Source organism: Sinocyclocheilus grahami, unplaced genomic scaffold (assembly GCF_001515645.1).
Source record: "Sinocyclocheilus grahami isolate Dianchi unplaced genomic scaffold, SAMN03320097.WGS_v1.1 scaffold61.1, whole genome shotgun sequence".
Classification (NCBI taxonomy): domain Eukaryota; kingdom Metazoa; phylum Chordata; class Actinopteri; order Cypriniformes; family Cyprinidae; genus Sinocyclocheilus; species Sinocyclocheilus grahami.
Window position 1 is genome coordinate 1,998,402 of NW_015505240.1, and position 21,617 is coordinate 2,020,018.

The following is a 21,617-nucleotide window of genomic DNA, read 5'->3' on the forward strand; positions in this document are numbered from 1 at the left end:
TTGTCTAAATGTCTGTGTTTGCAAAAGTTCAGAATTTTAACAAAATGTTTTACTAACACAAGTTTTGCAATTAAACAAAATTTAACAAATTTTATTTTATCAATATTTGAACTAATTATGGCTATATTATTATATATAATTATATTGTTCTGATTTAAGACAATATGTGACTGCCAGACTAATCAATTATAGGATGTGTTCATGCAACAATAGGTATAATCTAATCAAAATTATAATATATTATATATAATTATTATTTTAACTATATATATGGCTGATATGTGGAATACTGTTAAATGCTGCCACAATATATATACATACATACATACACACACACACATATAAATATTTTAATTTTATCATTCAAAGTATATTTACATTTTTCTATACACCTCCACAAATTGTCAACCACATTGTTAAAAAAAAAAAATCAGTCAAAAAGCAAATGAACTGGAATTTAAAAGGGATTCTTTAATTCCAAATGGTGAACAACCCTACTTACGTCAGCCCAGCTGTTGGTCTTTTATGCCTGACTAGAAGCAGGAAAGCATCTATTATTTTAGCGTCCAATTACAAAGACACATGCCCTGAACAAACATGCTATGCATTTGCCTGCCTTCCCCCATCCATCCACAAACACAGAGAGGAGATCGAACCTGACTAACTGTTCTGGACACACATACATACATACATACATACATACATACATACACACACACACACATATAAATATTTTAATTTTATCATTCAAAGTATATTTACATTTTTCTATACACCTCCACAAATTATCAACCACATTGTTAAAAAAAAAAATCAGTCAAAAAGCAAATGAAATGGAATTTAAAAGGGATTCTTTAATTCCAAATGGTGAACAACCATACTTACGTCAGCCCAGCTGTTGGTCTTTTATGCCTGACTAGAAGCAGGAAAGCATCTATTATTTTAGCGTCCAATTACAAAGACACATGCCCTGAACAAACATGCTATGCATTTGCCTGCCTTCCCCCATCCATCCACAAACACAGAGAGGAGATCGAACCTGACTAACTGTTCTGGACACATCACCCACCTCAAATGAGCCTGGTGAAGTTCTCTCTCTGCAGGTCTGGTTCTTTTTATAGAGCCGTTGTGCTGGATTAATGTACAGCTCAGTGAGTAGAAAAGACCCATGGGATATCTCTATGAGCGCACAAAGGGAGAACAAACTTATTAATGGCTTGATAGACTAGTAACTAGTAACCAGTGGAAAGAAAATATCCAAAATACACATTTAAGTGTTTATTTTATTACACTCTATATATTTGCTTCCTCAACGGAACAGATTTGGAGAAATGTAGCATTACATCACTTACTCACCAATGGATCAGCAGTGAATGGGTGCTGTCAGAATGAAGAGTCCAAACAGCTGATAAAAACATCACAATAATCCACAAGTAATCCACACGACTTCAGGCATTTCAAGACAGTTTTCAACTTCAAACCATTGCTTCCAGCTAAAAGTCCATATTATTGCATTCTCCAGTGAAAAAGATGTCTCGTCTGAAACAGGAGAGACATATGCACAGATCAAGCACCTTTTAGAAAGCGAAAACAGTCCAACAGTTCTAAACAAATATGTTGGTGGATTTTGATGTGAGAGGACAACAGGGGATGGAGTTTTTCACTGGAGGAAGTGTTATTATGGATTATGGACTGGTATTTTGTCTAGAAGCAACAGTTTAAAGTTAAAATGCCTTGATGGATTTTTTTTTTTTTTGTACCAACATGCAACTTCTTTGCTTCACAAGACATTATCTGATTGAGTTGTGTGGATTACTTGTGGATTTTTGTTATATTTTTATCAGCTGTTTTGAGTCTCATACTGACGGCACCCATTCACTGAAGAGGATCCATTGGTGAGCAAATGATGTAAATCATTTCTCCAAATCTTTTCTCTTATCCACTAAAGAAACAATCAACATCTCATCTACATCTTGGATGGCCTAAGAATGAGTACACTTTTAGCAATGTTTTTTCTTTTGCATTTATAGAAGCATATTTTTCATAACACTAGAGGGCACCCCAGAGACTCATTGTCAAAATTGAGTGTCTCTTAATATAGCCAAGAGTCTAACGAGTACAAATGGTGTTCAATAAATAATGAATCTTTGTGCTTTGAAAGTTCAAAAATTCAAACCTTCCATTATGAGTCAGACTTTCCAATGTTCGGTCACCACGGCAACAATTTGATGATCCCAGTAAGCGCTGTGACCTCGGTCTCTCCTTGTGCATTGGGGGAAATAGAATATCAGCAGCTGTTGCACAGTGGGTGACTTCTGCACTCCATCTAGCATGGCTGCCCAACGTAACCACAGTGATCAATTATGACATAGAGATCTGGAACCTCTTGAGTGGATGGCACACAGGGGCAGATCTCCAACTAGATACAGAAAAAGGTTAATATTTTTAATTACTGCAATCATAATATGGATATTTATCCATTGAGGTAGAGTATTCACAAAGGGTAAATTTATCAAACTCACAAGTGAATGTTTAGCTATTTCTACTACTTTTTACTGTTGGAATACATAAGGTTTTCTAGATGCTGAAATCTTTAATATGCTGTTTTACTTTTAAATCATTACATACCCAAACCCAGATTAAAATCCATATCTAAATCTTTACCCAGATCCAGATCCAAAACCATATTCAAAGGCCTGACATCAATCAGAATTCATTCAGATCCAGATTCAAATTCAAACACATATCCACATTTAAATCTAGATCCAGTTCCAGACCCAAACCAGATACAAATCTGTGTTCAGATCCAAATTCAAATCCACATTTAAATATGCACCCAGATCCAGATGCAGAACTATGTTCAGATCCAGATTCAAATCCATATTTAAATCTACTCCCAGATCCAGACCCAAAACTATATTCAAAGCTCCAAATCCTAATTCAAATAGAAATCCACATTCAAATCTAGACCCAGATCCAGACCCCCAAAAAGATCCAAATTCAGATTTAAATACACTTCTAAATCTACACCCAGATCAAAGTCAAAAACCCAATCCAAAACTATGTTCAGATCCAGATTCACTTTCAAATCCACATTTTAATCTAGACTCAGATCCACACCCAAATTCAAATTCAGATCCCATTGGATCCAAATTCATTGACCCATTATGTTCTATAAAAAGAACTGATCATCAGTGCTGTACAAAGACTTAATATAAAGCATATTCAAAAGCCCGCTCTACATCATATAGATTTTTTTCTATGAATATTCATGTTTATGGTACATACAGTATGCAAGTCCTGTGTAAAGACGATGGGCTGAGCGACCATCTTACACAGTTATACAGAGGCAGCCATCAGTCTCAAAGCTGTAAAAACTCAACTACTCACACCAGCAGTAATAAAGCATGCAACAGTCGTCAAACCCTCCCTCTCCTTCACACACATCTCTCTCCTCCTGCCCGACTCTATCCACTTGAAACTGTAATTTTGTCAAAGCAATTTTGTCGAAAGTAACAACGAAAAAACACTACAGTTTAAACAACCAGCTCAAGCTAAAGAAAAGCATTCTGTCCTGATCAACAGAAGCATTTAAAGTTTCTAGAATCAAAGAATGCTCACTTTTACGTTCTTGTAATGTACAGAAAATTGATAAAAAGAATCAGACAAGAGCATCACCCAACATTCAATTTCCAGTTGACCACATCATATAATAATCTTACATACACACTCTCTGTCCGCACAATATTTGGCCACTGGGTTTAATTTAAAGGGGTCCTATTATGCTTTTTCACTTTTTAAATTTTAGTCAGTGTGTAGTGTGTATGTTTGGGCATAAAAAAAGATCTAGAAAGTTACAAATCTGAAAGTCCACTCCAAAGGGAGATATTTCGTTTTTTAAAAATCCCCTTTCAAGAACTACAACGAACGGCTCGTTTGGACTACAGCGTTTGTTTTCCGGGCTTTGTGATATCACAAAGCGGCTCATTGGAATATCATTACAAAGAATTCCCACCTACAGAAATTCGAATGGTTGGGGGGTGGGGAAGGGCGAGGTTGTGGTTAGAACGCTTGGTTGAGTGAGTGCATCAGACGAGACGATGAAGAAGAAGTGCTGCTGCAGAGTTAGTGCATCAGCGAAAACGAAGAAGAAGAGCTGCTGTGCTGTAGCTTCACATTTTCGGCATGTCTAGAACAATTCTTACAAGTACAGCTGGGCGCCGCGGACAGACGCCAAACGGCGCCGCCGGTGTGCCTACACTCATTGAAAATAAAGTATTTGAATTTTAAAGACGTGGCGCGACGCTGCGCTTCTCGTCCGGTGCGCGACCGCCTGAAACGCTGTTTTTTTCACCTCCGTGTCTTTGTTTAGGCTTCCGAAAAGCGAATGATGTCAGGAAACAGTGGTTGCAAATCATTTTTTAACTCTGTTCCTGAGCATTATAACCCCAACTTGCGCATTTTACTGAGGACAGCTTCCACAACATGAGGGAGTACAGTGCCTGCCGGATTCGCCAAAAGCTTTTGTTGAGCGGAGCAAGGGGCGTTGCAGTACTGAAACACCGTCTAAGCTGTTCGCCAATCACAACGCACTGGGACAGCTAACCAATCACAACACATTTTGTTTTTCGGAAGGCGGACCTTCATCAAAGCCGGAACTAATCGAGCCGCTTGTGCCAGACTGGTCAGAAGGGTATTTTAATAATGTAAATTATGTGAAAAATAATGTGTTTTTCGAACCACCAAGCATGAGAGCATGTTCTAGTACACCCCCAAAACAAAATCAAGACTTTGTAAAAGAGCATAATAGGACCCCTTTAAAGATAACCTTCTTACACGGCACTTGATTTAACCTCGCTTTTACATGCAATTTTCAGCACTGACATTGTTTTCCCAACTTGGATTACAGCGGCACTTACATTTGCATACATGTTCTTATCCCAAAGACATTTTTTTGTTGAAATCATTGTGGAGCTCCACCCTATTGCAACAATATGTCTGATGGTTTGATAAGGAAGTCATGAAAAGCGATGCTCAGGAATGCAGTTGGGTGTCTGATGTTAGACGTCTGTTTGAAGTGCCACTATATGACAGACAGATCAAGCCCTGATTCAGCTGGAATACTAAAAAGAGTCTCGTTTAGTCATAAACTGTAGGGACTTTTCTGGAAAAATTCTATACTTTAATTGAACCAAAGCAATTTAGAGTAAGCTTTGATCAGATTCAGTCAAAACAAAATCTGATTGAGCCAAAATACTTTTTAAATTAAAGAACTGTTTGCATAAATAAATGCCCAGTTATTATTATTCTTTTTTTTACTGAACACTGATATTATTTTCATTCTGCTAAAGCACATTTTAGATACACATTTTAATTAGTTAGTTACCATTATTAGTTAGTTGACATTATTATGGTGGCTCTCATTAGATTCAAGATTTAATTTTATATATAAAATGAGAATTAAACAAATTTTTACATTACATAAGTTAGAGGGGGATTTTCATTTTTGTTTAATTGTAGAACAAAGTGAACAAAGTGAACAAAACGTTTGCTGGATTAAGTGGATATTTACTTACAATCTATTTAGTTTGAAATGTACTCGGAAGTCGTGGCCTCATGGTTAGAGAGTCGGACTCGTAACCCAAAGGTCCGGCAGGAATTGTAGGTGGGGGGGGGGAGTGAACGTACAGCGCTCTCTCCCATCTTCAGTACCCCGACCGAGGTGCCCTTGAGCAAGGCACCAAACCCCCAACTACTCCCCGGGCGCCACAGCATAAATGGCTGCCCACTGCTCCGGGTGTGTGTTCACGGTGTGTGTGTGTGTTCACTGCTGTGTGTGTGCACTTAGGATCAGTGTTGCATTACAAGTAACGCGAGTTACGTAATCAGATTACTTTTTTCAAGTAACTAGTAAAGTAACGCATTACTTTTTAATTTACAAGAGAATATCTGAGTTACTTTTTCAAATAAGTAACGCAAGTTACTTTTTTTCCCTTCAATTTATTGATTGACAGCTCTGCTGTCCCCATGTTGAGAGAAATCAGATGTTACTGTAGTTCTAAAATAAATATGAATATGCATTAATTCATCTCACTCACAAAAAAAAAACGAAACCGATTTAGTATTCCTCAAAATGAATAAAAATAATGCAACTCAGAATATGACGCAAACCTGCAATAATTAAATGTTAAACAACACAAATATCCTTTATGTATTTAATCCCATTCTATTAAGCAATGTCTTTGCTTCTGACCTTCGATGATCCAGTTCAACCGTACTAATAAGCAAAAATTACTCTAGACGAACATTCGTGTGTCTTTTTTTTAAGTGTGTTGAAATTTCTTCTTCTGCATTCTACTGTACGGATGTATATTTACTTTCCCTTCAGCCTGAGGCTTATTCATTTCACTTCTGGTGTGAAAAGGCTTTTTATATTTGGCAAAAATATGATTTTTTATTTTAAAAACAAACAAGCAACTCCTGTCCAGATTTTAAAAGTAACGCAAAAGTAACGTAACACATTACTTTTCATAAAAAGTAACGTAATTAGTTACTTTTTATGGAGTAACGCAATATTGTAATGCATTACTTTTAAAAGTAACTTTCCCCAACACTGCTTAGGATGGGTTAAATGCAGAGCACTAATTCCTAGCATGGGTAACCATACCTGGCCACACGTCACGTCACTTCACACTTAAAAAAAAATACAAAATAGCAAATCCATCCATCAATTGCCAGCGATATAGAAAGTCTATTAGGCAAAGTTTAACACCTGCGTGAGTTGCATGTGAACGACTCTGGATCGCACGTGCAGACATTTCTAAACCAAAAGCTTATGAAAACACTGACAATACAATAGAGCACTTAAAGTCCAAAAAAGACACTACCGTTTTGGCTGCCAAACGGGGCATGTGAGGACTGTCACTGCGAGTGTGTGTGCAATCTGAACCGTTCAGGGAGTTTGTGTGTGAGGTGTTAGGATCTCTCCTCCTCTCGATACACTTCCTCAAACACGCTCACGCGCCCACGCTCTCTCGCTCTCCCTCACTCTCATGTCGCAGTCTTGTCCGTGTGCGTGTATCTGCAAGGCTCTTGTAGTGTGTGAGGACTGTCTCAAAAGTGTGTACGCCCCCCGTGGCCGTCCTGAGAGCAAACGGAGGCTGTCGTTTCCCCCCCAGAGACCCCAATGCAGATGGTGCGAGCAGTGAGGGGAAAAGTTTATGACAGCTCTGCTGTTGTCGGCTCGCGGCTGCCCCATGGAGGCTTGCAGCTGTAGACTTTTAACCGGTCTGTTTGACTCAGTAATGCACTTGTATTGGACAGGGTCGCGTTCGGGATTTAATTTTGGATCACAGTGAATCCTGTACCAGTCTGAGTCACGCACTGGATGCGTTTTGGGGTTTATTGGACATTTTTTCCCCACTGCATTTCTGCGGACGTTCTCTGGATAGCAGTTTTTAAGGTAATAATAGTCTGTTTACAGTCATTTGGCTGTTGCTAATGACAAGTTGGCTGCGTGTATGTGGTTATTTTGCTGTTGTGAGACGCGCGCGCGTGTGTATGCTTTGCCTTTTCCTGGGCTGTAATGTAAAGGTCATCCAGCTCCAGAGATTTTGTCTATGTGTGGGTCATAGCCATAGAAACACATAATGAACCATAATCAGTGTGGATGTGTATGATGCAGTTGCCTCTTTTATTTATTTATCTATCTATCTGGGTTTTTCATGAAATGTCAAGCAGCATCTTGCTGTCTCTAAAAGTCTAAAATCTAAATTTTAAACTATTTTAAATAATATTTGATTCTTTTAAAAATATATACTTATTGAAATATACTTATTAAATGATTATTAATGTACAAAGTACATGTTAATAATCATTCAATAGGTATCTTTTTAAAACAATCAAATATTATATATATACTTTGTCTTGCGTCTTGAGATGGAAAAGTTTGTGCTATTTTATCACTTGTCAACTACCGACCTACAGTATATTTAAACATGCCTTTCTAATAAGTTCCACAGACCTCACTGTTCGACAAAGCTAGTTTCATATTTCTACAGCTGTTGTCTACTAGATTTGACAAATTGAAGAAGCAGAAGTGTTCAAAATAGCTCAGATGTTCTCCAAAAGTACAGCATTTTTAATTTGAGCTTTGTGGTGGACACCCAGAGGTTGGAGTTCTCAGTTTTAAGTACTTTGTCTCAGATGTTTCTCCTTATATTCTTAAGGAGAAATAAAAATAGACTCAAATGATTGTTGACATGTAAGAGCGAGCGGAGAGTAATAAATAAATGTGACTATTTCAGCTTGGGAGATTTTGATGAAAGTTGTGTGAGTTCTTATCGAAATCTCTTCTTTTGTTTGCCGACGACTTTGGCAAATCTGAGCACAGTTTGCGATTGAGATCTCCTATGAAACTCTAAAGGAGACACAAATGAGATTACTGGGGCCTTTTTCCTCAGGAGGCATTTAAACACCAGGGTATTTAAGCCATTTGCTCTTCTTTTATTTCCATTCCTATCTACAACAATTGAGATATTCAAGAGCTCTAATTTGCAGCATTTTGTTTACTAATAAACTCTGCTCACACTGAATTATCTCAGCAGTTTCTGGAGTCAATTTGAGGTTTATATTGAGTTAGAGGAGGTGTGGAGGAGAGCGGCAGAGGGGGAGAGGTACTGTAGATGGAGATGCAGATAGAAACTAATGAAAGGAAGAGGCAGGAATGAACAACAATCTGTCAGCTCACTGACGCTGTAAGAAAATGATGATCTCTGGAAAAGAACATTCACAAACAGAATGGGTTATGCTGAATTTCAGTGTGTTTTTAAATATTAAATTTTGTTATCTAGGAGAAACAGGTGAGATTTTAAAGACGTCTCACATGTTAGGGTTTTGTCTTTTGTCTTTTTTAAGGGTAACATCATATTCAAAACATTCTGGAGGTCCTAACCCTCATCCAATCTCCTAACCTCATTACCACACGTTATGGTGCTTTAACGTTGATGGAGGAACGTTATTTTGCCAGTATGGAGAGAGCGACATCACTGTGGCTATTTAGAGGACTGATCTCCTTCATTTTTCTCCATCAAACCATTCGTGACCCTGTGCTGTGATTGTGTTTGTGATGCGGGCATGTCTGTCTCTGTCTCTGTCTCGTTCAAGCATTGTGTGCAGCTCGCTGACTGCAAACCATCTCATCTGGTGTTTGGGAGCAACCAAAGTCAGAGCAAAACAGTTGCATCACTTTTGCAGCTATGCAATCTTAAAAATAAGGTCCTTTATTGGCATCAGTGGCTCCATAAAGAACCTTTAACATCCATGAAACTTTTTCATCGGACAAAAGGTTCTTTACAGTGGATAACAGTTCTTTAGATTATTCAAATATTCTTCACACTTAGAAAAAAATGGTTCTTTTAAGAACTGTTCACTGAAAGGTTCTTTGGATAATTAGGGTTGTGCAATGTCTACCAAATTGGCATCAAATGATGTCTAGAGTGAGTCGGTAATGTCTGTCAGTTATCGGCGATGGACGATGACATAATCTGTCGGCCCAACCATATTGGAGAACCCAAAATGGTTCTTCTATGGCATGTGAAAACCCTTTTGGAACCTTTGTTTTTGAGTGTATTTTAGCTTTTTTCCTGTCGTATTCACTAAAAATATTTATTAAAATAGATGTTTGTGTAGATTTGCAAGCAATTATGGCAGCAGTAATTCATCAATTGATAAAGAAGTAATCGAGAAGAGTGTTGTAGTCAATCTCACATTCGCCATTTCTAAGAGCCAAGGATAGTTTCAAAATTGAAGAAGCAGAAGTGTTAAAATAGCTAAGTAGTTCTCCTTTTCCATTCAAGAGTAGAGCATGTTAGGTTTTAGCTTTGTTTGTGGTGGACATCCAAAGTTTGGAGTTAGGGAGAAATAAAAATAGACTCAAATGATTTTTGACAAACAAGATAAGTATGGCGTAATAAATAAATGTGAATTGCATGGCATGGACCATTTCAGCTTGGAAGAAATTTATAATGAAATAGTATTCTTTTGATTGCCCAGGCTTATTCACTAACAATATTTATAATAATAGATGTTTGTGTAATTTAACAGTTGATTATGCAACGATGACGAACAGTGTTGCTGTCAAGCACATATTCAGCGTTTTTGGGAACCAATGCTGTGCCATAATTTCTTCAAGGATACACTAAGGAAGGCAACTGTCTTGAATTATGGTCTGCAAAGTTCTAGGTTTGGCAAAAGTTTCTCACCTAGTTGTGAAGGTATGGAGACTAAGAATACGGTCTAACTTGTCTAAACAGTCCAAACCTCAAACAAATATACTGCAGTCAGGCGGTCCATTGAAGTGGAGTTAGTCATTCTGCCAAATTAGAGAAAGGACACAGCCAAAGCCATCCCAATCTGAAGGTGGTTGCAGTCTCACCATCATCATCATGATCCTTAAATTAACAATTGGCTTCTAGACTTTCTGTTTTTAGCAACTCTGTTTCCCTTTTTGATACCAAAAAAGCCAGTGAGGTGCCTCGAGGCCAACGCCCATTGACTTACCAACCACTTCTGCTAAAATTTCCCCAACTGAGTCAGACAGTCATATGCCTACATGCATGGTTTTGCACAGATGTGAGAAGGATTCTGCAAGAGGAGTATTTAATATCTCGAGAACCTTACATGTGGCATTATGTTAGTTTGAATCTGACTTGTGACAATGAGGCAGATATACAGTATGACCTTTGTCATTTCTCAATATACTTCACCCAAACATTTCTGTCATCATGTACTTAACCTAATGTCAATTTAAAAACCCTTTCTCTTCTAAGATTTACAGAAAGAATTAACTGTACAATGAAAGTGGATGGGGATTGTGCCTGTCAAGCTCCAAGACAAAAAGTGCCACAAAGGGAACATAAAATCTTGTGTATCAATACTTAGCGAATGAAAAACAACTTTTCTGTGAATTACTCACATTGACTACTTTTATGGTACTTTATTGTCTGTTTTGGAGCTTGATGGCCCATCTATTTTCATTGCACGTGAAACGGCATCCTGGACACAGTTTGAAACATCATGAGGGTGAGTAAATGATGATAAAATATTTATTTTGGGTTGAAATATACCTTTACATTTTATATATATATTTCCATTCAAAAATTTGGGGTCGGTAAGATTTTAACGTTTTTAAAAGCCTCTTATGGCACTAATGGAATGGAACTTTTTTCTTTTGCATTTTTGAAAAGTTTTGCATTCAGATGACAACATTGTCAAAATGATCCGTTCATACACGTCTGTGAAAATGACTAAAACGCTGTATTATGCATGCCAGGCCAGTAGTTGGCGATGTCACTTTGTAAAGAAACACTCTGTGCCTGCCCACATAACTATAGACTGATCGCGTAATATGCATGCGCATGACCGTTTTCACAAATTATTGTTTTTGTAGTTTACACGAAGACAATAATGGTATTGTTTTCAAAACTGTGCACTTTGAAACCTGGTATCGAACTTTTGCGTTTTCAGGCTCCCAAAAATCTGTTGTTGTGTAAATGAATGCATGCATTCTAAATGTAGCCATTTCTCCAATCTTCAGTGTCACATGATGCTTCAGAAATCATAATATGCTGATTTGCTGCTGAAGAAACAGCATTTCTTTTTTTTTTCTTTTTTCCCAACAAATCTTTTTAACATTCTAAATGTCTTTACTGTCACTTTTGATCAATTGAATGCATTCTTGCTGAAAAAATAAACAAACAAAAAACAAACCAAAACAAATCTTACTGACCTCAAACTTTCGAAGTCGAAAATAGAACTACACTGTAAATAGGTTGCTGTAAATTTTACAGTAACTTACTGGCAACTGGATGCCAGTAATTTACTGTAAAAATGTTTACAGTATTAGTACTGTAATTCCATTTACAGTACAATAATGTCTTTACTGTATTTTATTTACAGTATTATTACGTATTTTCATTTACAGTATCAGTACTGTAGAGTTTATTTTCATTTAGTTTTAAAAAAATGTACCTGTAAAAAACAATCCAATTGTGGTACTGCACTGTAAACCATGGTTTTTACCATACCCAGCCATACACAATAACTCATGAGCTTTAGTTCTGATAATATTATTTTTAATTGTTGAACATTTTCTTTTTAAAAGTACAAATTACAAATCTTGACCTCTCAGATGCACTAGCTTAAAAAAAGGGCATCACCACAGTCCCCTGGGGACTTTGTATCATGGAAAAACATACACATACTGAAAAGCAAGTCAAAGTCAAAGTCAAAGATTTTTTATGTTTTTAAAGTCTCTTCTGCTCTCCAAGCCTGCATTTATTTGATCCAAAATACAGCAAAAGCAGTAATATTGTGATATTTTACTACTTAAAATAACTTCAAAAACTTTGCAAAAGTTGGCAAGTACACTACCAGTCAAAGATTTTTTATGTTTTTAAAGTCTCTTCTGCTCACCAAGCCTGCATTTATTTGATCCAAAATACAGCAAAAGCAGTAATATTGTGATATTTTACTACTTAAAATAACTGCGTTCTATTTGAATATATGATAAAATGTCATTTATTCCTGTGATCAAAGCTGAATTTTCAGCATCATTACTCCAGTCTTCAGTGTCACATAATCCTTCAGAAATCATTCTAATATGCTGATAAACATTTTTTAATATTATAATCAATATTTAAAACAGTTGAGTAAATTTTTTTCAGGATTCTTTGATGAATAGAAAGATCCAAAGATCAGCATTTATCTGAAATAAAAAGCTTTTGTAACATTATACACTATACCATTCAAAAGCTATAGTCACTATAATTTTTTTCTTTGGGAAAGAAATGATAGAAATTACTACTTTTATTTAGCAAGGATGCTTTAAATTGATCAAAAGATGATAAAGACATTTAGAATGTTACAAAAGATTTCTATTTCAGATGAATGCTGTTTTAAATGCATTTCTCTTTTGTCCTTTTACAGCCACTTCAACCAAACAGTCAAAAAAGAACTCCCTTGACATTGGTCAGTTTTTCGCGGGCAAGCTCACTACTGTAAATTGATTTACAGTAATGAGGAAATACAGTAGTGACCGTATATTTTCCCATAATCCTTTGCGGTTTACAGTAAAATACTGTATACACATTTTACAGTATCTTACTGTACATATTACAGTATAATACTGTTCAAATTGTCACATAATCCTTCAGAAATCATTCTAATATGCTGATAAACATTTTTTAATATTATAATCAATATTTAAAACAGTTGAGTAAATTTTTTTCAGGATTCTTTGATGAATAGAAAGATCCAAAGATCAGCATTTATCTGAAATAAAAAGCTTTTGTAACATTATACACTATACCATTCAAAAGCTATAGTCACTATAATTTTTTTCTTTGGGAAAGAAATGATAGAAATTACTACTTTTATTTAGCAAGGATGCTTTAAATTGATCAAAAGATGATAAAGACATTTAGAATGTTACAAAAGATTTCTATTTCAGATGAATGCTGTTTTAAATGCATTTCTCTTTTGTCCTTTTACAGCCACTTCAACCAAACAGTCAAAAAAGAACTCCCTTGACATTGGTCAGTTTTTCGCGGGCAAGCTCACTACTGTAAATTGATTTACAGTAATGAGGAAATACAGTAGTGACCGTATATTTTCCCATAATCCTTTGCGGTTTACAGTAAAATACTGTATACACATTTTACAGTATCTTACTGTACAAATTACAGTATAATACTGTTCAAATTACAAAAATCAGTTACAATGTAGGAAGTGGAACCATTTCTACTTTTGCTAATTCTTCTGAAACATCTAAAGTTGAAAGGAAACAGAAAGCCAGCCCTTATGACAATTCCATATGAATTAATTGAGTATGATGTTATAAGGGCTTTCTGTAGCCTTTCACCTTTAGATCTTTTGAAATGACTGAAATGAAACAATGTAGATGGCTGAGTTGAGAACAGAAATAGGAAGTGGAACCATTTCTACTTTTTCTAATTCTTCTAAAACATCTAAAGATGAAAGGAAACAGAAAGCTCTTATGACTTCATACTCACGTAATTCATATGCCACATGTGTCAGTCAAACAGCAGTGACAGTCAAACCCAAACCTTTACCTGACTGTGTACATGCACACTGGCAGAAAGACGTCTCTCACACCCTTTTGTGATTTTGGCAGGTTCTCTCCAGAATAAGAATCCTGATATTTAGAAGTTTTGCAGTACTGATTTTTATATTCGGAACATTTAAAGCTTTTTATATATATATATATATATATATATATACTTTCCTCCCCACCCCACAAAGCTCATTTGCAATGCGTTCTGGAATTGCTTAATCCATAAAGGATATGACTTTCATTCCTTTTATTTTCTGTGCTACAATCTTGGTGTGCAACCTGACACACAAGGTCATAAAATACATAATTCCCTCTCCTCTCTACTGTCTGTATGTCTTTTCAAACATCAATATCTCTAATGCTCTCTGGTCTGCTACAGGAGCATTGTGTTTCACGGTCAGTTGGGCTGAAAGTGGCCACCAGCATTAGCAGACAGAATTAGCTGTCAGGAGCCGTAGACAGACGTGACCAGCAGCTGTCAGACTGAAGCGCAGACAGACAGACAGATGGCTGGAGTAAAGCCTGCAATGTGCCCATTTTAATTCACTCACTCACAGACACACAAAGAACTGGCCGATATAAAGAATGCATGACCACTCAAGGGATTTACTGCCCTTTGGGGCGACTGAAAATGCCAGATTAATGTAACTTTTCCATCTTAATGCTCCTTTAATAATCAATGTTTTGTGGGATCTGGTTCAGCACAACAATGGCTGTTATTTAGTTGAAGCTTTGTTCACCAGGGATCAGATTGCTAGTTGATGAATCTGGTGCAGGTGCACTGAACTTTAAGCTAAGACCAGTGGGTCTTGGGGCCTAGGGTGGTGCTAGGAGGTTTCTAAGCCCATTTTCAAATTTATACCCTTTATACACTATCATTCAAAATCGTTACGTCGTTACGATTTTATTATGTTTTTGAAAGAACAGTTTATGCTCATCGAGGCTGCATTTATTTGATCAAATACAGTAAAATTGTAATATTGGGAAATATTGTTATTTCACAGTATTAGAATATATTTTTAAAATATAATTTATTACCTTCAGAAAAGCTGAATATTCAGTAGTCATTACTCCAGTCTTCAGTGTCACATGATCCTACAGAAATCATTCTAATATGCTGATTTGCTGCTCAAGAAACATTTCTTCTTATTATTAATTTTGAAAACAGCTATTATGTTTTGTGAAAACCGTGATACATTTTTAGGATTATGTGATGAAAGTTAAAAAGAACAGCATTTATTTATTATTTTTTTAAAAGGAATGAATACTTTTATTCACAAGGATGCATTAAATTGACTTTTACATTGTTACAAAAAAATACAATTTCCTATAAATAAACATTTATATGAAAATGTTGTATATTTTATATAACCCCTAACACTCTTTCAGTGTTTAATAGCAATGCTAAAATTATACAACATAGATAAATATTGGATAAAATTGGGTGCCATTTAAACTAGATTAGATTTTTATTGATCGTTTTTAGTACCTAATTAAATGTTCATTTTGGATCCATCCAGCACGTGCTATTAATGCCTAAAATTGTTTCCTAGGTGGCCAGAACTCTTTTTTTTTTTCGAGCTGGAGAAAGGGGTTCCCAGTAATAAAAGGGCCAAACAAAGCCATGTCAAACACTAAGGCAGGCTCTATGTGCTCAGCTCTATCACATTCCCATGTGCAGAGTAAACATGCTTAGCAAGCAAAGAGTGTTAAGCGTGAGCAGATGCTAAACTCAGCTAACAGGTATAGGAGAGAGATCTCAAATTACAGCATTTAAGGTCTGTTTCCGGTTCCAAAATGTATCAGACCACAATTCATGTGTTGTATATGTTGCATAGGATACACTAGCATAAACTTAGACATCGCAGTGTTTTTTAGAAAATCTGGCTAAGATATTTAAAGTTGAAATATGTATGAAAAATAGAAGCAATTTTCACTTAGAAACTGCTAGTAAATTTCACAATAAATTACAAAGAAATGGCAAGTAACATTGAATTAAATATAAAATTGTGACATAGAAAGACTCGATATTTTCTTGTAAAACACTCCAATAATCTTTGTTTTAAATAATTGTTTTGAAATAATTTTTACTGTGTATACAACTGAATAACAGCACAACCAGCTTAATAGCTTAAATATCCAAGAGTTATTTTACTCAGAAAGTTGGTAAAGATATGAATGAATGTGTATCGCACCTCAGAAGTTTCGCACCCACACGAAAATTACCTTTAGTTCCAAAAGAGGTAATAATAAAAATCATCATATCCGCCAATCACATATATTCTTGTTCAGATGGGATTAGATTTGTCACAGGATACCCAAAACATAGGTAATTGGCTTCATCATTGTTTCTTGTGTGAGAAAAACAGGTCATGTTCAATTTCATATGGGACTGAAATCACAAAGTACGCCTGCAAGACACACATTTCTATCGGCATAGGGCTTTAGTCTCCAAGTCCTTGCAGGAAAAGTCTTGTTGTCAAGTAATCCATTATATCTGATTGAGATGTCTGTTACAGAAAATTGCACAGGATGTTTTCTTCATCCGTGTGCCAGGGAACACTAGCCAAGCATTGACATACATTTCTGAACATAATACTGGGATCTTTCTGTTTTTCATTGATCGATGTTGGCAGACATACATGAACTTTTCTGTCCATTGTAATGAAAGCCAGTGGTCTTTGCGCTAAGTAAACCGTCCATTGTTTACTCATTGCAAATGGGCGCTTTAAAATGTTTATTTGCTCTCTAAGATTGATCAGGAGTGATTAATAAAGTGTGTGAGTCATTGGCTCAGGTTTCACTGCAGTGAATGACTGGATCTGCATGTTAATGTTAGAAAAACTTTCACAGTCACACTGCAGTTTCTGCAGAGAACAGTCAGGAGCTTTTACTTGTTAGCAGAAGCATGATGTTCTGATTATAGAACTTCATTGATCTGTGAATGTACAGGGAGTTATCATTTAGCAGATGCTTTTATTTGAAGCTATTTGCAGCACACCTCACTCATAATTGGTTTTCTTCATTGGTTGTTTAACAAAAGTCAATCCAAAAAGTAAGCCAAGCTCAAATTGTTGATGGAGATGAGGATAGACTTGTGGGTTTTCAGAAGTGTGGTCTTACAATTGTCTGGAAGTGTTTTGGAAGAAGTACATGGTAATATTGGACCTTGCAGATGACCTTCGCAGATTTTGAGAAAAGCATAGCAAGAAACAAAAAAGACCTCTAGAAGAATTTCAGAATATTTTTGCATTGCATATCACTTACATTGTAATAAAATTGCACTAAAATACTTACAGTCTTTACAATGGGATGCACAGAATGAATGTCAAAGATCACGTCATTTTCACCAAATCAACTTTCCAAACTGTTTTATGGAGTTTTTGTCCACTGAAGGTTATTTCCAGAAAGATGTTTCATCAGCTGAACAACCCGTATGTTGTTAAACAACAGTACAGTCCATTGAACTGCTTCGTGTTCATTCCTGTAAAAAATTATATATAGCCTACTTACATATACCACAGTTGAAGATTTATGTTGAATTTTCATTATGTTGTAGATCAGTGTGTTCCGGTCAGATCCACATTCCTTTGAGAGATTGTCTAACCATCTTCTCACCAAAAACATGGGATTTTGTTCCCTCTGGAGATTTTCTTATATGCATGCTCCTAATGGACATTGTTCTCATATTCCCACAGACAAACACACGTACACAGTACCAAGGTCAAAGAGTGTTATTATATTCAGCAAAGGATTCCAGAATTCCAGTGGTACACTAAGAAATACACAAATAAACAGCTGCAGACTGTTGTAGTAGAGGCAGTATAAGAAAGAGGAAACTGAACACTCACATATTTTGATATATGTTTAATGAATGAACATGCATGATTTTTAGTATAAATTAAGCTAAAAAAGCAAAATGCATGATTACATTGTTGTCAGATTTTATTGCTGTATTGGTCAATATATTGGCTGATAATGATAAATTATATATATATATACACACAGTATATCATGCATCCCTATTGAAATGTTGTCTTGACCTGACCAAGATGGCCTTTAATTTCATATCTGTATACATATTTATATATTCCTTATTAATTCATATCAGTTTTTGCTTATTTTAATTTTATACACTACCAAAAAAAAAAAAAAACCTTCAGATCTGATAAAAAATGTATATTAATAATGCATTTCTATTCAGCAGACTGCAGGGAATTTTTAATTAATGAACATCATCAATAAACTCCTTTATGCCAGACAGAGAGGCTATGTGAGACGACAAATCTGTTACCATCATCAGAAGACTAATCATCCGCCCACATAAGTACACACACACTCATTCACACACAGCGAATGTTTTCACCACCACAGCACCAACTCCTCACCACCACTATTAGCTTGTTAGCCCATTAGCGTGATCAGTTGTTTGACATGATAATCGAGGAAAAGAGCTGGGCTTTCCTAAATTGTACAAAAGGAAATTGTGCAAACGCCAAAATTGATTGCAGCTCCGACAGCAGAGACATTAGATTTCATTCACCTCTTATGTGTATGCTAACACATTATTAAACGTGATAATACATATGTTGCATTATGTACCCTTTTCATCATGACTCTTTTATACAAAGCAAACAGGAAATAATTAGGGGTTCAAGCCATAGTGCTGAAACCCTATTGTTAGAATGGCCAAGGATCATCTCCACCTAAAGCTGATCGCGCAGACTGAACAGTAAGTCATAGAGACTTGAATCTTGGAGGGATGGTAGTACTCACACCTTCTACAACGTCATCATGGCTCGCCCCAATTGGCCTGACCTAAAGTACGAAATCGCTCATAACTCCTAAACCGTTGCTCGCGGGGTCAAATGTCTTATATCGTTGGAATCACGACGGACAAAACGCATGCCTCTGATTCGTCATTGTCGATGGCGACATTTTTGGTTATTTTGGATTTTTTGAAAAACCTACTTTTACGAATAAGTCCTATAGGTTTTTCGCCCAATCGAAATCAAGCCAGTACAGAAAGATTCTATGGAGAGTGAATATCAATAATTATCAAAAAAAGTTGAACTTTCGACTCGCCATCGCAAAGGGACACCAAAACGTTCGAAAGGGGCAGGGCCTTTTTTTACTAAAATGGCTATAATTTTTTGAATGGAATGTGATATCTTCGCCAAACTCAGATCACTTATCTAGGAGCTCCATCTGAGGTCACATGAAAAAAAAATGGCGGAGCTTGGCCACTTGGTGGCACTATAACAGGGGGAAAAAACATTAAAATGGCTATAACTACGCAACCATTTGCCCGATCAATATGAAAATTGATATGCAGTGTCTTTTTGTCGAAAGTGCCACAAGTGTTTATGAGGACATTTGCATATGATCTCCAAAAGCATGGCCCCCATTGGCCAATTAAGTTTGAGCACCTATTAGACATGAAAAACAGCGCATACCGCAGGAATGGAAAATATTAGCGGTTTTGAAACCGTGAAATTTTAAAATCGCGGTATACCTTGAAACCGGTAATCGGCCCATGCCTACATACACATAATATTCATATCATATGATAGACCTCCTCATTCTGAACCACTTTGCGTCTAGAACCACTGCTGTCAATTAAATCGTTAAATTTGTAAAAAGCCTAGCTTTGCGAACTAGTCCTAGGTTTAAAAAATAAAAAATAAAAAATTTGATTTGAGATTCGAAAAATCTTGAAAAAACCAATGCAGTACAATTGACTCTCTAGGTCAATAATTATCTAAACAATGTTGAACTTTACCATTTGTGTAGCTATAACGGGGTCGTTCAGAAAAGGGGCGTGTCTAAATATACCCAAAAGCCTATAAAAAAAAAGTGGGTATTTAACAAGCACTGCTAATGAGAACAACAAACAAATAATTTTGTATCATATTAGGCATCTCCAGCACATCCAGGCCATTATATTTGCTTGAGAGCAGGATAAAAGTTGTTTCTGTAATATGTAATGGAGATTTTTTTTTGTCTGATTATTGTGGTAAGAGTTTGCGTTTGATGTTTTGAGTGTTCCCTGCATCCCTGTCGCAGATGTTGGGTCTTCAGAGAGGAGTTTATAGATGGGAAACTTTAGTGACGCCCCACACAGACAGCCGACAGCACTAATATATCACAGAGCCATAGACTTGGCATGACAGATTTCTACTCTTCTGTGTTCATGCTGCTCTGTATTCATAGCATCATTCAAACCAGGTGCATTAGAATAGTCAAATCTCAAAAATAAGCTTGTAGAAACCCTTTGGACCCACCAATATTTGTATGGTTGTGTTCTGAATGAAATGCTGACTGCATTGATTCTTTCCAAAATAGTATGCGAAACAGTACACATTGTACAATGACATGACTTTTCAAAGTGTAGTATGCTTCATTGCCACATGACCTCACTACATTGCATATTTCATATGGTATGTATCGTGTTTATTTAGCAAACACGTTTTGGACAACCTGGGCTCATTGGAAAAACATGCCTGTACCTACATTTTTGCGAAACTCCAAAAATTTACCTAAACATACATACAATTCACTGCAGTTTCCAGCTGAAATGAACACTAGTGGCAATAAAACACCAACAACTTCTCTTTGTTTTCACACAAATTATTATTTTGGGGCAGATTATCGATTCATTCCTGCTGACCTGAAACTCCATGATTTGTAAACTAATGTAGTTTGATGTTTGCATCACTAGCTCCTTATGCATGGCTTTTCTGATGTAGTAAACTTGCTCGGTAGCTCACCTTATACAGCATTGCACTTGCAATGTGGAGTCCTGTGAAACATGAGTCACAATAAAAGAACTCAAAGATCTGTAAAAGCAAGCTGAAAAGTCAAGGTGGCTTGAGCAAATGCTTTTTGGTTAACACTATTGGTTAGATTTAGGGTAGGGTTTTTGTAGGTGCTACACTATTTTCAAATGCGTTAGAATGAAATCCGATACATACAACAACCAAGATATTAAAACGTTGATAGATTCAAGTTCATGTTTTTTGGGGGGATAAAATTTTACTTTTTGCATCACTCACAGGACATTTCACTTTGAATGAGTCATAAAATGTGCAATGTAAAATCATTTTGCAGAAATGTCACCACAGGCACGTTTTTTCATTTGAAATTGTGCGCTCAAATGAAAGAGATGCATTGTGGAAGTAAATGTGGTCATTTTTGAATTCATCAGATTAGATAATTCAAGAAAAAATGTGTCTGATATTACTTGGAGTTCATTTTTGGAAATGGAAAGTCAATTGTCAATTGCACTCTGGGATACAGTATTCCATGCAGTGTGTGCTCGAGTTAAAAGTTATGTACTTTGGCAAACGCAGTACGTCACCCTGGTATTCCATGCATAGAGGAAATTTGCATACTACACACAGTTTGCATGTTGAATGCTGCAGATATAATAAGAGTAGTGTGAAAGTATACGACTCCAAACACAGCTTTAGTATGCATTTAT

At 36.2% G+C, this 21,617-nt stretch overlaps 1 protein-coding gene across 1 annotated transcript in view; it reads left to right on the forward strand.

Annotated features, from left to right (window-relative positions):
* Positions 1 to 7,053: 7,053 nt before the first annotated feature.
* Positions 7,054 to 21,617, forward strand: part of arhgap24 (Rho GTPase activating protein 24) — a 121,728-nt gene continuing 107,164 nt past the window's right edge. Inside the window, exon 1 of the mRNA XM_016271235.1 lies at positions 7,054 to 7,462. The gene's annotated coding sequence lies outside the window, so the exon portion shown is untranslated. The remainder of the gene's footprint in view (positions 7,463 to 21,617) is intronic.